Here is a 14351-nt window from a genome sequence, read left to right as displayed (position 1 = left end):
AAAAAGTGCAAGTAGATAAATAGGTACTGCTCCGGCGGGAAGGTAAATGCCATTTCCGTACGCTGCTCTGGTGTCGGTGTTCCGTTGCGCCAGAAGCGGCTTAGTCATGCTGGCCACATGACTCGGAAAAACTGTCTGCGGAGCAGACAAATGCTGCCTCCCTCGGCCTGTAAAGTGAGATGAGCGCCGCAACCCCAGAGTCGTTTGCGACTGGACTTAAGATCAGGTATATAGGGGTCAGCTGGTCCCCCAGGAAGCTTGTTCATTGCTAACTTTCTGGAGGAGGATCACCACCTACAAGTGTCCAGGAATCCTTCGGCTTTGCCCATACAAAGACGTCTGCAAATGTGACATGAGGGCTGACAACATCAACCCTGCCAGACAACCACAGTGCCTAGAGACATACAGTCAGGTGATGTATCCCCAGCAGTGACCAGAGGAGGAATGATCCCTGGGAGGAGTGCAGAAAGAAGAAACACCTTGGGTGCATCTGCATCAGCACAGCCAGATGCCTTCATCTGCCTCAGCTGCAACAAAACAGCTCTTCTGCCTTGGTCATTACAGCCATAGCAAGAGCTGCAACCTTCCAACACCTTGACTTTGCCCCCAAAGGCTCACCCCTCCATTGTCTCCCGAAACAGATGGATGCCAGTCCAATTGCCCTATTTCAGGAGAGGAAGGCACAGATCTATAATTGGGGGTGTTGGAGAGTATCTTCTAAGGTCTCTTAAATGTAAAAATAGGAGGTGGTGGGATATGCATTATTCTGTCCCCAGCTGGGGGGAAAAGCAGTTTGGCATCTTTAACTGAGCTCAGTTGTCAGATAACATACAACATTAGCCATATAGCTCCTTAACCAAAATAAGCTGAAGTTCCAACAGTTGCTGTGCTGCACAGGACTAACTGGCTGTGTACAAGTTGCAGGATGAGATCTATGCAGGCAGCAGGCAACATGGGGGCAGCAGGGGCCACAGGCTGGTGGTAAATGGGGCCAGAGGCAAAACTGGGTGAAGCAATAACTGAAGAGGAATGTACATTGAGGCTACATTCCAGCCACCCAAAAAAGATGCACACTCACCTGCCTATCATTATGTTGCTTCAGGCAAGCAAGAGGCATTACCACAGTTCAATAACACCTTCCAGTCAAACATAAAGCCCTTGAAAGGCTGACTGGAGCAGGGCACTCCAGCCCATGGAGTCCCAAGGGCCACGTTGAGGGGCTGAGTTTCCCACCCCTATACTAAGGCTAAGACAGGGAACCTCCCCCTGCCTCTCAAAAATGTGGCTTCATTGGCGTTCCCTATGACTCATGTTTCTTGCAGCTCCAAACCTTTGGCCTATTAACCTTTCCCCATCTACTTTTTATTTGGCAACGCAGGTCATCAACACAGCTTGTACTTCATGTATATTTCCCTGCTGTTCTCCCCTATACTGATTCCCAAAGCGACAAGTCTACATCACATAATAGTGGCTGTAGGCCGCCAGCTTTGTTTTCCATACCCCACCTTGTGCTTTTATCATTTGTGATAGCGCAAGGATGATGCCTCTATTAGTTACAAGGCATCACAGATGTCCCGGTCAGTGGTAGTTATCATTGAAGGAGAGGGTAATGCTAGTCGAAGCAGTTGGGTCTTTGCTGAGCTCAGATCTGAACTTTAGTCTATACCAAGACCTCAAAAATAGAGGTATAGAGTGGGGACATCATCAACACTACGCTAAACCATGGTTCGACAAGGACTGCATCGGCGCAAAAAAAAAGCTCTCGTAAACTCATGTCTCCAATGCAACTCGAACTGCTACATTGGACCTCCTCCATCATAAAAGGCACTACAAGCAGTTGTTGGCTTAGAACAGGCACCCCCAACCTCTGGCTCTCCAGATGTTGTGGCCTACAAATCCCATGATCCCTAGCTAACAGGGCAAGTGGTCAGGCATGATGGGAATTGTAGTCCAAAACATCTGGAGGGCCGAAGGTTGGGGATGCCTGGATTAGAAGAAAAAGGAAGCAGCAAGAAATGACTGGACACGGGTTATCCAGGCAGCTAAATACAATAATCCCGCTCTCTTCTGGAATACCATAAGACTCTCCCAAACTAACAGACTGCCAATGATGGAATGTCATAGCCCAGCAAGAATCTGGGAGACATGTTTTCAGGAACTTTACAAGGCCAGTCATGGTGAGAGAGGCCAAATCCCTCGAAACATAGTGAACCTCCCAAAGTGGGACAGAGATTGAGAGCCTGGTAGCTCAACTGAAACAGGAATACCTGCAGAGGCCACCCAAAACAATCTGGATTTCTGGGCCTCTTCACCTGTATTGATACCTATGGATGTATTCCCAAAGACTGGGGACTCTCAATTATCATTCCAATATACATTCCCGCCAACTATAGACCAATCCGTCTCCTTAACATAATAAGTAAACTGTATGCAAGACACCTGCAACTGAAATTCCAAAATTGACTGGAACTAGAAAATATACTTCCAGAGGAACAAGTGGGATTCAGAGAAGGCCACTTGATTAGCGACCGATGCTTAGTTCTTCAACATCTAATAGAGAAGTACTCATCTAGTGACACCGTCTCCCCCTATGTGGACTTTATAGACTTCAGAGCAGCCTTCGACTCTATATCTATAATAAAGCTATGGGAAAAATTGGAGACCTCCACAGACATTTGCTATACTTAATAGACACCCTAAATGAAGGGACCTCGCTAAAAGTTCAATGTACCCCTCAGGGCCATCTATGCAATACAAATGAAATAGAGAAACGTGTCAAGCAAGGGTTCATATGGGCCCCATTCTTATTCAATTTCTATATAAATGATATGGTACCCCACCTCCTCAACATGAACTTCCACCCCCCAAAATTGGCAGGAAAGCACATCCCAGTGCTTCTTTATGCAGATGACGCAGCAATCCTCTCAATTACACCTATAGGCCTTAAAAGAGCCATGCAAACACTGGCAGTATACTGCAAGGAGAGCAAACTAAAACTCAATTACCAGAAAACCAAAATTATGGTTTTTGTCAAAAGGCCCAAACCTCGTTCATGGTACACTGATGGCCATAAGATTGAGCAGGTCACCTGAGCATAGCTCTGGGTGAGCAGAATAGCTTATGGGGACCATGGTGCAGGGGATGCCCAGAGAAACGCAAATGCTATACTTAAGTACCTTAGAACTAAAGGTGGACACGATATACCTGCAGCCCTCAAACTGTTTGAGGCCAAATTGATTATGCAGCTTTTATATGATGCCCAGCTAGGCCCCTCTGCCAACTGTGCACCACTAGAACTGGTACAATCTAAAGTTTTGAGATCAGCCACTACAAGTGCCTAAACATGTCTCCAATGCTACCATATGTCTTGAAACTGGATTCATAAGAATTGAGGCCAGAGTGTGGCTTGCCACACTTAATTACTGACAGACTATCCTTCCCTTGCTCCTCTAACTATTAAGAATGATTTCAAAACGACATGGAAACAGGCAATGATAAACATGATGTCCCTGAAATTCCTAAGTAGTGAAACCAGGAGATACCTCATCTCCCAAATGCCATATATAACCAATCTTGATATTCCAAAACAGCGAAGGGCTTTCCCCACTGCCAGTCCTCCTTTCAGACATCCAGAAAGGCTGTTTTGGGAAAACACCATATGAGGAGAGAAAATGCCCCCGTGGCTCTGGGCAACTGGAAACAATGGAACATGCCTTTCTTTCATTGCCAATGCTATACAGATATACAAGCTAGGTTCATCCTGTCTATACTGCACAAATTGCCAGAACGTACAGAACAACTCTGTATCTCCCTAGCACTCCAATTTGAAAACCCATATATTGTGCTGCCATGATGGACATCCCCCTATGGATGGCTTGTGCCACAAACCAGGCCTAAACTGAAGGCCCATAATGCAAGACTTGTGCTGCTTCACATTCCCTCCCTTACAGTCACTTTTAACTGCTTCCATCTTCTGTTTCTCTGTTTTAAGTTTATATGAATTATAATCACATTTTAACTTTTAGCTCTTTCCTCTTTAAGTTATGTGCTTTATTTTATTCACATGTGTCAGAGCTGCTTCCAGATCCTAGCTCACAGAGGATCACGCTAGCCAGCGATCATTAAATAAAAGTCTTTATTGAGTTACAGTTTCCATTCTCAAGCTGCTGCGTGCAACTCTACGTCTCATGGTTAGATCGGCGAAGCTCCATCTGAGTCTCCGCCCCTTGTACACCAACTTAATATCCTAGCCTTGCTCCACCTTTTCCGCCTGACTGTTCTTCTCTGGGTCCCTCTGCCCCCCGGGGTCTCTTCCTTCCGGGATTCCTCTGACGCTGACGCTGACCCCCCTGACTCTTCTCCCTCCTTTCGGCGGGCTTTAGGACCTGGCTCCCTTTCCGGGCTGCCTACTGCGCCACCTTCCTGTGCATTTGAACTTGGCACGCGCGCCCAACCTTCCACCTTCCGTCTGACCGTTTCTTCGCTCCCCGATGGAGGTGTGGCCACTCCTGACTCGTGCCCTCCCCCCTGTTGTGAGCTGCCAGCGCTTGATCCCTGGCGCCCTTCCTCTTCCCTGCTCTCTGGCGGTGACGCTGGTCCTGATTTCCAACTGCTCCCCTCTGAGTCCCCTCTGGCTCTATCTTCCTGGGGTGTCCCCCTAGGCTCCCCCCTTGCTCTGGCCACTGGTGCTCCTTTCTGTGAATCTTCTGATTCACTGGAAAGACTCGGAGATCTCGGGTCGTCGTCATCACTCATCTTTTCTTCTGCCTCCTCTCCCTCGCTCTCTGTTTCCTCCCTTGCCCTTGCCTCTGCTCCTGAACCCCTGACATCCATCCCCCCCTCGAAGCCCCCTCTTCCCCCCTCCCCTCCTTCCGGTGCGGGATCTGGGTGCTGCCGTGTCAGGGGGACGAATGTCGGATACAGTTCGCTTCCCGTGGCGGGCCGCCATCCGAAGTCTTCCGGTTCTTCCTCCCTGCTCTCGTTGACGACGGTCACCTCCGCTTCCATCTCTGTGCCGCCGTGCTCGAAACCCGGGTCGTCCCCGAAAACGTCCATGTCCGTCTCTCCCTCGTTGCCTTCTGGAGACGTTGCTCGTCCTGGACCCTCCAGCCACCTTCTGCGGAACTGCTCCTCTGGTCGATCATCCCACCAATACGAGGGTTCTGAAGCAGATCCCGAGGGTGACCCCTCCGGGGAACGGGCGTCTCGTGTCGGTTCCTCGTCCAAGTCGAACCCCCGGAACGTGCTGGCTGAAAGCGTGGGCGTGAAAAGCCAGTCGTCGAAAAAGTCTGCTGGCATTGGCCTATGTGGGAAGAGGGCATGAAACTCTTCTTTGAGCAGAGGTTCGTCTAAAGCGTAGCCCGGCACCCAGCTGTTGGCACTGGCCGGGGTGCCCTCCTTGGCGAGAAGGTATTCTACCCCCTCTTCCCCCCATCTGGAGTCCAAAATCTCCGTGACTTCGTTGAAGCGCTCCTCCTGTGCCACTCCCCCTTGCCCGGTTCTCTCTCGGAGCGGACCCGGTGCCGTTCCTGGTTCCTGAAACCTGTGAGGTGCCTTGTAGGGAGTGAGCACCGATCTGTGGAACACCGGATGCATTCTGGAACCCTCCGGAAGAGCCAGCCTGAAAGCCACCGGGTTGACCTGTTCGTCGACTTGGTAGGGCCCCAGTTGTTTATGCCCTAGTTTCTTCTTCGCCAACGACCTGGCCGGCACTGCGTGGGCTGCTAACCAGACCCAGTCTCCCACATGGATCTCTTCGCCAACCCTTCTGTGTTTGTCCGCTTGTACCTTGTATGCGTGTTTAGCCAGCTCCAGGTGCCGCCGCAGCTGATCGTGGACCTCCTGCAACTCCGACGCGAACGCATCTGCTGTCTGCGGCTCCCCCTCCCCCATTCTTTCCAGTCCCGGGAAGGTTCTGGGGTGCCTCCCGTTGTTGGCGAAGAACGGCGTGACCCCCGTGGACACGTGCTTCGTGTTGTTGTAGGCGAACTCGGCGAGAGGCAGGTAATCCACCCACGTCGCAGGCTGTTGATTCGCATAACATCTCAGGTACTGCTGCATGATAGCATTGACCCGCTCCGCTTGCCCGTTGGTCTGCGGGTGTCTAGCCGACGCCAGGTTGATCTTGACGTTCAGGAAGCCCATCAGCCTCTGCCAGAAGTTCGAGATGAACTGTCGCCCTCGGTCGGACAGAATAGACCGCGGCAGACCGTGAACCTTGAACACGTGGTCTATGAACAGTTTGGCGGTTTGTTCCGCCGTGGCCACCTTCGCACACGGAATGAAATGTGCCATCTTGGAGAACAAGTCCACCACCACCAGCACAGCCGTCTTTCCCCTCGAGCTGGGCAGATCCGTGACAAAGTCCAGGGCCACTCTCTCCCATGGTGCGAACGGAGTTTGCAGCGGTTCCAGCAGTCCGGCCGGCGGTCTGTGCACTGGTTTGGCCCTCTGGCAGGTGTCACACCTCGCCACGTAGTCCGCGACTTCCCCTCTCATTCCGGGCCACCAGAAGTCTCTGGCTACTAATTCCACCGTCTTCTCCTTGCCAAAGTGCCCGGCAGTGGGCGCGTCGTGCAGCTGCTGCAGTACCTTGGCGCGAAGTTCGTCTCCCGGCACGTAGATGGCCCCTTTACGGATGAGCAAACCATCTCGCAGCTGGAACTCGTCGGTCGCTGCCGTGCCCCTGTGCACCTCTGCCATCTTTGCTTGCGCGAAGGAGTCATCCTGCAACGCTCGTCGCACCGCATCCAGGTCAACTGTCGCCGCCGCGCACGCCCACACTGTCGGTGCGAAGACGTGCATGGCGGCCGCTGGCGTTGCCTCCTCCAGATACTGTGGCTTACGGGAGAGAGCATCCGCCATGATGTTGGTGTCCCCCGGGACATACTCTATTCGGAAGTCGAAATTCGCAAAGAACTCAGCCCAACGTATCTGCCTCTGGTTCAGGAACTGTGCCGTGCGCCAGTGCTCTAGATTCTTGTGGTCCGTGCAGACCTGCACCGTGTGCTTGGCGCCGATCAGGAAGTGCCTCCACGCTTTGAACGCTGCATGAATGGCCAGCAACTCCCTGTCCCAGATGGTGTAGTTCTGTTCGGACTTGCTGAGCTTCCTTGAGTAAAACGCTCCCGGCCTCCAAACCCCCTGCGGGTCTTTCTGCAGCAGGACTGCTCCCACGGCTCTGTCCGAAGCGTCTGTCTCCACCCTCATCGGCCTGCTGGGGTTGACATGAAGCAGCTGCTCTTCCGACGCGAAGAGACGCTTGAGTGCCTGAAAGGACTGCTCCGCCTGCTCTGTCCAGATGAACTTCTTTTTCTTGGAGCTGTGCGTGTCCGTGATGGCCGCTGTCTGCATCGCAAAGCCTTTGATAAACTTGCGATAGAAGTTCGCGAAGCCGACAAACCGTTGGACCTCCTTCCGGTTGCGTGGGCTTTTCCAATCCAACACTGCTCGGACCTTGGCGCTGTCCATGGCGAGTCCTTTATCAGACAACTTGTAGCCCAGGAAATCCACCTCCGTCACGTCGAATTGGCACTTCTCCAGCTTGGCGTAAAGCCTATGCTGCTGTAGCCTGCTCAGCACTTCCTTGACGTGTCTGTCATGCTCCTGCTGCGATTCCGAAAAGATCAGGATGTCATCCAAGAAACAGACGCACGTCTTGTAGAGGAGCCCCGCCAACACGTGATGCATGAAAGCTTGAAAAACGTGGGAGCCATTTTGCAATCCAAAAGGCATAACTCTATATTCGTAGGTGCCCAGGGGCGTGAACATGGCTGTCTTCCACTCATCTCCCTCCCGCATGCGAATGAGGTTGTATGCCCCTCGCAGGTCCAACTTGGTGAACACTCTGCCCTTCCGTACCTTTGCGAGGAGGTCGTCGATTCGGGGCATGGGGAAGTCCGATGGCTTGGTCACACTGTTCAAGATGCGAAAGTCCACTACAAGTCTTTTTTGGGGCGTGTCCCGCTTCTTAACAAAGAATACCGGACTGCCCCCCGCTGCCTTGGACTCTCGGATGAAACCGCGCTCCAAATTATGATCTATGAACTCTTTGAGTTCCTGCAGTTCGTCCTCAGACATGGAATACAGCTTCCCTTTGGGCAGCGCCGCCCCCGGCAGCAGGTCAATTTTGCAGTCATATGGTCTGTGGGGGGGTAGCCTGTCTGCCTCCTTCTCGCAGAAAACCTCCAAAAATTCTGCGTACTTGTGGGGAACTGCTTGCAGCGTGCCTAGCTGCAGCTGTGACTCCTCTTCCCCTCCTTCCTGCCTGGGCACGATGCAGTGTTCAGCGCAAAAGGAAGAGCCGAAGGTCAGCTGCCTCTGGTACCAAGCCAGCGTTGGGCTGTGCTTGTCCAGCCAACTCATGCCCAATACAATGGGCGTGTCCGATAGTTGAGTGACATTGAAGCTGATGATTTCCCTGTGATTCCCAAGTCGCATCACCATTGGTGGCGTCTGCTTCACCACTTGCCCCCCTAGCAGCTCCCTGCCATCCACCGTGACAACCTGCAGGGGCAGCGTGGCAGGCAGCAACTGTATAGCGTGCCGGTCGACAAAGTCCTGCCCTATAAAGTCCGCATTGCTTCCGGAGTCAATGGTGATTGGCACGTCCATGGTGATTCCATTGGGCAGCTGGAGCGACGCGGTGAGCCTCACTACCGGTTTGGGCGGGAGGGGGTCCATGGGCTGTAAAATCTCTGGGGACTGCTTCACTGACACGTCTGGCTGGGCCCCAGTGCCTCTTCCTCCAACCAGACTCCGTCGTTTCCCTGCTGTGGTTGTCCTTGCTGCGTTGCTGCAGTTACCATTGCTGAGGCTGCAGTGTGCTTGTGGAGCCTCTGGGGGCACTCTTTCGCCATATGCTGTGGATCATCGCAGATGTAACACTTCCTGTTCCCTCTAGGAGGCTTCGCTTTCACTGCTGCCGGTGCTAGGGCTCTGGCTGCTGACTGAGCCCTTGCACCTCCAACCTCCATAGGTTCCGCTCCTCCTCCTGGCGGAGGCGTGGATTGCGCACGCGCTGCTTCTCTGGGAAGGAAGGAGGAGCCCCTGGCTGGTTCGCGCCCTCCACGCCCTTCGTCCCTGCTCCACGGACGTCCTTCCAGCCGCACCCCCACCGCCAGCGCCCTCTGAACGATCTCCTGCGTGGTCCGGGGTCTCTCCCCCCTCGCAATTTCATCTTTAACCGAGCCGTGCAATCCCTCCCAAAACAGGTCTCTTACAGGAGCCGAATCTCTGTCCCATTCCAGGGCACTGACCAAAGCGAAAAAGCGGGCATGGTACTGCCTTACGCTGGCCCTCCCTTGCTTCAGTCCATGTATCTGCTGCCGAGCAAGATCCACGTCAATGCTTGATAAAAAGCACCCATCCATCGCTTTAATAAAGGCATCCGCATTTTGGAGCGCCGGATCCTTATCTCTCCACAAATTGCGCAGCCATGCTTTAGCATCTCCATGCAAATGGGACATGATGAATCCCACCTTCTCTTGCTCATCTCTAAAGTCTTTGTTCAGCAGTTGCAGTGCACACATTACATCTGCTCTAAAGTTGGGGTACTGTTGCAAATTCCCATCGAAGTGAGAGACCAGACCGCCTGTTCGTCTCCCCAACCCAATCCCCTCCGGTTTGGGTGTCAGTTGCCCTTGCTTCGTAAGCACTTCCAACCTGACCTGGAGATCCCTGTAGGCGGCAGCTGCGTCCTCCTCTCTCTTCCTGGATGCAAGAGCCTCGGCATTCAGTCGTGTCACTGCTTCTCTGAGTTCCACTATCTGCTGTTCGGCCGTCATGTTGTCTGCCGTTCGTGAGCTCGCTAGTAGGCACCCGCTTTCTCTCCTCTCCGCGAGGACGTAGATGCCCACAATTCAGAGATGGAGCTTACTGTCAGAGCTGCTTCCAGATCCTAGCTCACAGAGGATCACGCTAGCCAGCGATCATTAAATAAAAGTCTTTATTGAGTTACAGTTTCCATTCTCAAGCTGCTGCGTGCAACTCTACGTCTCATGGTTAGATCGGCGAAGCTCCATCTGAGTCTCCGCCCCTTGTACACCAACTTAATATCCTAGCCTTGCTCCACCTTTTCCGCCTGACTGTTCTTCTCTGGGTCCCTCTGCCCCCCGGGGTCTCTTCCTTCCGGGATTCCTCTGACGCTGACCCCCCTGACTCTTCTCCCTCCTTTCGGCGGGCTTTAGGACCTGGCTCCCTTTCCGGGCTGCCTACTGCGCCACCTTCCTGTGCATTTGAACTTGGCACGCGCGCCCAACCTTCCACCTTCCGTCTGACCGTTTCTTCGCTCCCCGATGGAGGTGTGGCCACTCCTGACTCGTGCCCTCCCCCCTGTTGTGAGCTGCCAGCGCTTGATCCCTGGCGCCCTTCCTCTTCCCTGCTCTCTGGCGGTGACGCTGGTCCTGATTTCCAACTGCTCCCCTCTGAGTCCCCTCTGGCTCTATCTTCCTGGGGTGTCCCCCTAGGCTCCCCCCTTGCTCTGGCCACTGGTGCTCCTTTCTGTGAATCTTCTGATTCACTGGAAAGACTCGGAGATCTCGGGTCGTCGTCATCACTCATCTTTTCTTCTGCCTCCTCTCCCTCGCTCTCTGTTTCCTCCCTTGCCCTTGCCTCTGCTCCTGAACCCCTGACAACATGCTTTTATCTTATGCTGGTCTGCGAGTGTAATAAAGATTGATTGATTGATTGATTGATTGATTGATTGATTGACACAACCAGCCTGTAAGGTAGTTCAAAATTCTTATCTAATAATAATTAATTTTTTTATACTCCACCCAGCCACTCTAGGTGGCTTCCAACCCAAATGCAGGTGAAAACAACAGCAGCAACATCAAACATTAAAAGCTTCCTGAAACATATGAGAAAAACTGAAAAGGTGGTTTGTTGGTGTGCCTAATAAGGGCATTTCCCTTTACAAGTTTAGCTTTGTTTTCCCCCTAGTAGTCAGCATGCCTACGTTTATTTTTTATGAAGAAGTGGCCTTAGGCAAGGCAGACTCTTAGCATCCCCCTCTCTGCAATAGGGAGATAAATAAAGAGCCACCTTAATGGCTTGTAACAATTAAAGAATAATGTACATTGTTCAGAGCCTCATACGCATTGCAAATATATTTGTGCATGCCACTTGGGGCTAACTTAATTGCTGCAGTGTATGGTTCCTGCCTCAACACAGCCTTGAAATTCCAACTGTGTAAAGGTTAGCCGCCAGGCCCCCTTTTCAAATCCTCCTGTTCCTTTAATTTCCAAGACAGACTATGACTGTAGATGAAGTCTCCAGCCAGTGAAAATACTGCAGAGGTTTTCAGCATTCCAGATGCATAGGAAGAATGAGGCACACTATGCGTGTGAGGCTGCAGTTGTCTGTGACCGACATTAATAGGAGGGATGCTTGGGGAGGGGGTGCGGGGTGACTGCAGATCAGTTGCCTTTACAATCCCGCTGGTATCGGTCTTGCATTACTACTCAAAACCACAATGCTTTAAAGCAGGGGTAGGCAACCTAAGGCCCAGGGGCCGAATGCGGCCCAATCACCTTCTCAATCTGGCCCGTGGACGGTCCGGGAATCAGCGTGTTTTTACATGAGTAGAATGTGTCCTTTTATTTAAAATGCATCTCTGCGTTATTTGTGGGGGCTGCCTGGTGTTTTTACATGAGTAGAATGTGTGCTTTTATTTAAAGTGCATCTCTGGGTTATTTGCGGGGCATAGGAATTCGTTCGTTTCCCCCCAAAAATATAGTCTTAGGAAACCTCAGTTTAACCCCAAAGAAACTGGCTTTTTTTAGACATTGTCCAAAACTCACAAGCACCTGGCCCCCCACATGGTCTGAGGGATGGTGGACTGGCCCACGGCTGAAAAAGGTTGCTGACCCCTGCTTTAAAGCAACAGCAGCCAAGCCACGGGCTTGTTGGCTGTTTTTTTACTAGATTCTGAAGTGCTACCAGGTGAGGTAATGGAAAAAACCCCCCATCTGAGTAAGAATTAAAGAACAGGGTTCCTCTGAACCAAGAAAATTGGTTTCAGAATCGGAACTAAACTCGGTAATTTCACCAAAAGTCTCCTCCTAATTACCCCCCCCCCCCATTTCCCTAGTTTCAGCAGCCAAAATTACAGGGGGAATATTTTTGCTGTTGCCACTGTTAAATAGATCCTGCTGCAGATCCCTGCTCTGAAGATCTCGTGAGCAGCCCAGGCCAGCCTGGAATCCTGGGCAGCGTCTATTTGCAATCCTTGGAAAGTGATGTAAGGACTGAGCAATGCAGGCTGTTGCTACTGGCGCTCCTCCTCTGGCCACTAGGGAGCACCAGGGAGCTGTAGAAGAGGAGGAGGCTGTTCTCCGAAAGAGGAGCTCGCTCCCTCTTGCACTGCTATTGCAAGGAAGGGCATGGAAGAATCTCTTCCATGCTGCTCTCTTCCAGGACGGATTTCCTGCATCAAACCTCCCTCTGCAATCAGCCTAACAATAAAGGAGGCAGGCGAGGTAATGGTTAAATATCCAGCCAGTAAATGGCATTTCATAGAATCATAGAGTTGGAAGAGACCACAAGGGCCATCGAGTCCAACCCCCTGCCAAGCAAGAAACACCATCAGAGCACTCCTGACATATGGTTGTCAAGCCTCTGCTTAAAGACCTCCAAAGGAGGAGACTCCACCACACTCCTTGGCAGCAAATTCCACTGTCGAACAGCTCTTACTGTCAGGAAGTTCTTCCTAATGTTTAGGTGGAATCTTCTTTCTTGTAGTTTGGATCCATTGCTCCGTGTCCGCTTCTCTGGAGCAGCAGAAAACAACCTTTCTCCCTCCTCTATGTGACATCCTTTTATATATTTGAACATGGCTATCATATCACCCCTTAACCTCCTCTTCTCCAGGCTAAACATGCCCAGCTCCCTTAGCCGTTCCTCATAAGGCATCGTTTCCAGGCCTTTGACCATTTTGGTTGCCCTCCTCTGGACACGTTCCACTTTGTCAGTGTCCTTCTTGAACTGTGGTGCCCAGAACTGGACACAGTACTCCAGGTGAGGTCTGACCAGAGCAGAATACAGTGGCACTATTACTTCCCTTGATTTCTTAAGATCAGAATGTTCCACCCTGGTCAGGTAACACAGAAGCCCCCTGTAAACCTGAAGGAGCATCTCCACCTCCATCGTTCAGCCAGGACACTGAGATCCAGCACCGAGGGCCTTCTGGCGGTTCCCTCATTGCGAGAAGTGAGGTTACAGGGAACCAGAGGGCCTTCTCGGTAGTGGCGCCCTTCAGATGTGAAAGAAATAAGAAGCTATCTTCTTTTTAAAAGACATCTGAAGGCAGCCCTGTTTAGAGAAGTTTTTAATATTTAATGCTGTGTTGTTTTTAACACTTGATTGGAAGCCGCCCAGAGTGGCTGGGGAAACTCAGTCAGATGGGCGGGGTATAAATAATAAATTATTATTATATTATAACTATTATTTTACACTTGCAAGGCAAGATGAACCAGAAGACTCTTTCAGTTCCACGCGTAGCACCAAGCCCCTCTCCAGCTGTCGTTCTGTGCTGTTAGCTGGGAGGCAGAATGGCCTGTGATGGAAACCATCTTACCCAGGCATAGGCAAACTTGGCCCTCCTGATGTTTTGGGACTACAACTCCCATCATCCCTACCTAACAGGACCAGTGGTCAGGGACGATGGGAATTGTAGTCTCAAAACATCTGGAGGGCCGAGTTTGCCTATGCCTGATCTTACCACTTTGTCTTAGGAAACCTCAGTTTAACCCCAAAGAAACTGGGTTTTTTTTAGACATTGTCCAAAACTCAAAGCACCTGACACCACCAGCACCATCCTGAACTGTGACAAGAACCATGAATATGCAGCCCTAACTCAAGAACCTGCCCCTCCTTGCTGCTTTGGAACAAGTAATTTTATTAGCATCCCACTCCTGATGTATGCCTGTGAGGCACTGTTCTATACTAAAACTAAACCTCATTTCTTCATGCAAAGTGAAAAAGCTGGAGTGCTATCACTATCTCCCTGCCGCCCTGTGGCCTGTAACATCTCCCCAGGGTGTCCGACAACTCCAGGTCCAATATTTTAGAAACCATGCTTGCTGCTGCAGTAATACATGTAGACTTCCATGCATGTGGTCAGGGATGTGTATTAGTACTGATAAGGTGCAAGAAAGATGTGAACCGTCTGAAAAAATATCATTTCAAACTGGGATGGGGGTGGGAAATGGTATAGCCCAGACATCAAAAGGTACAGAAACACACCGCTTAGGGGGATGAGAGACCCTTTTTCAGGAAAGAGAAAAGGCATCAGGAGAGAATGCTGTGCAAGTTGTTCCCCCAAAATCCATGTATCCAATCCAATACACACA

The sequence above is a fragment of the Podarcis pityusensis genome (assembly GCF_964106645.2).
Source record: "Podarcis pityusensis genome assembly, chromosome: 2".
NCBI classification, from domain to species: Eukaryota; Metazoa; Chordata; class Lepidosauria; order Squamata; family Lacertidae; genus Podarcis; species Podarcis pityusensis.
This window is presented reverse-complemented; position numbering follows the sequence as displayed.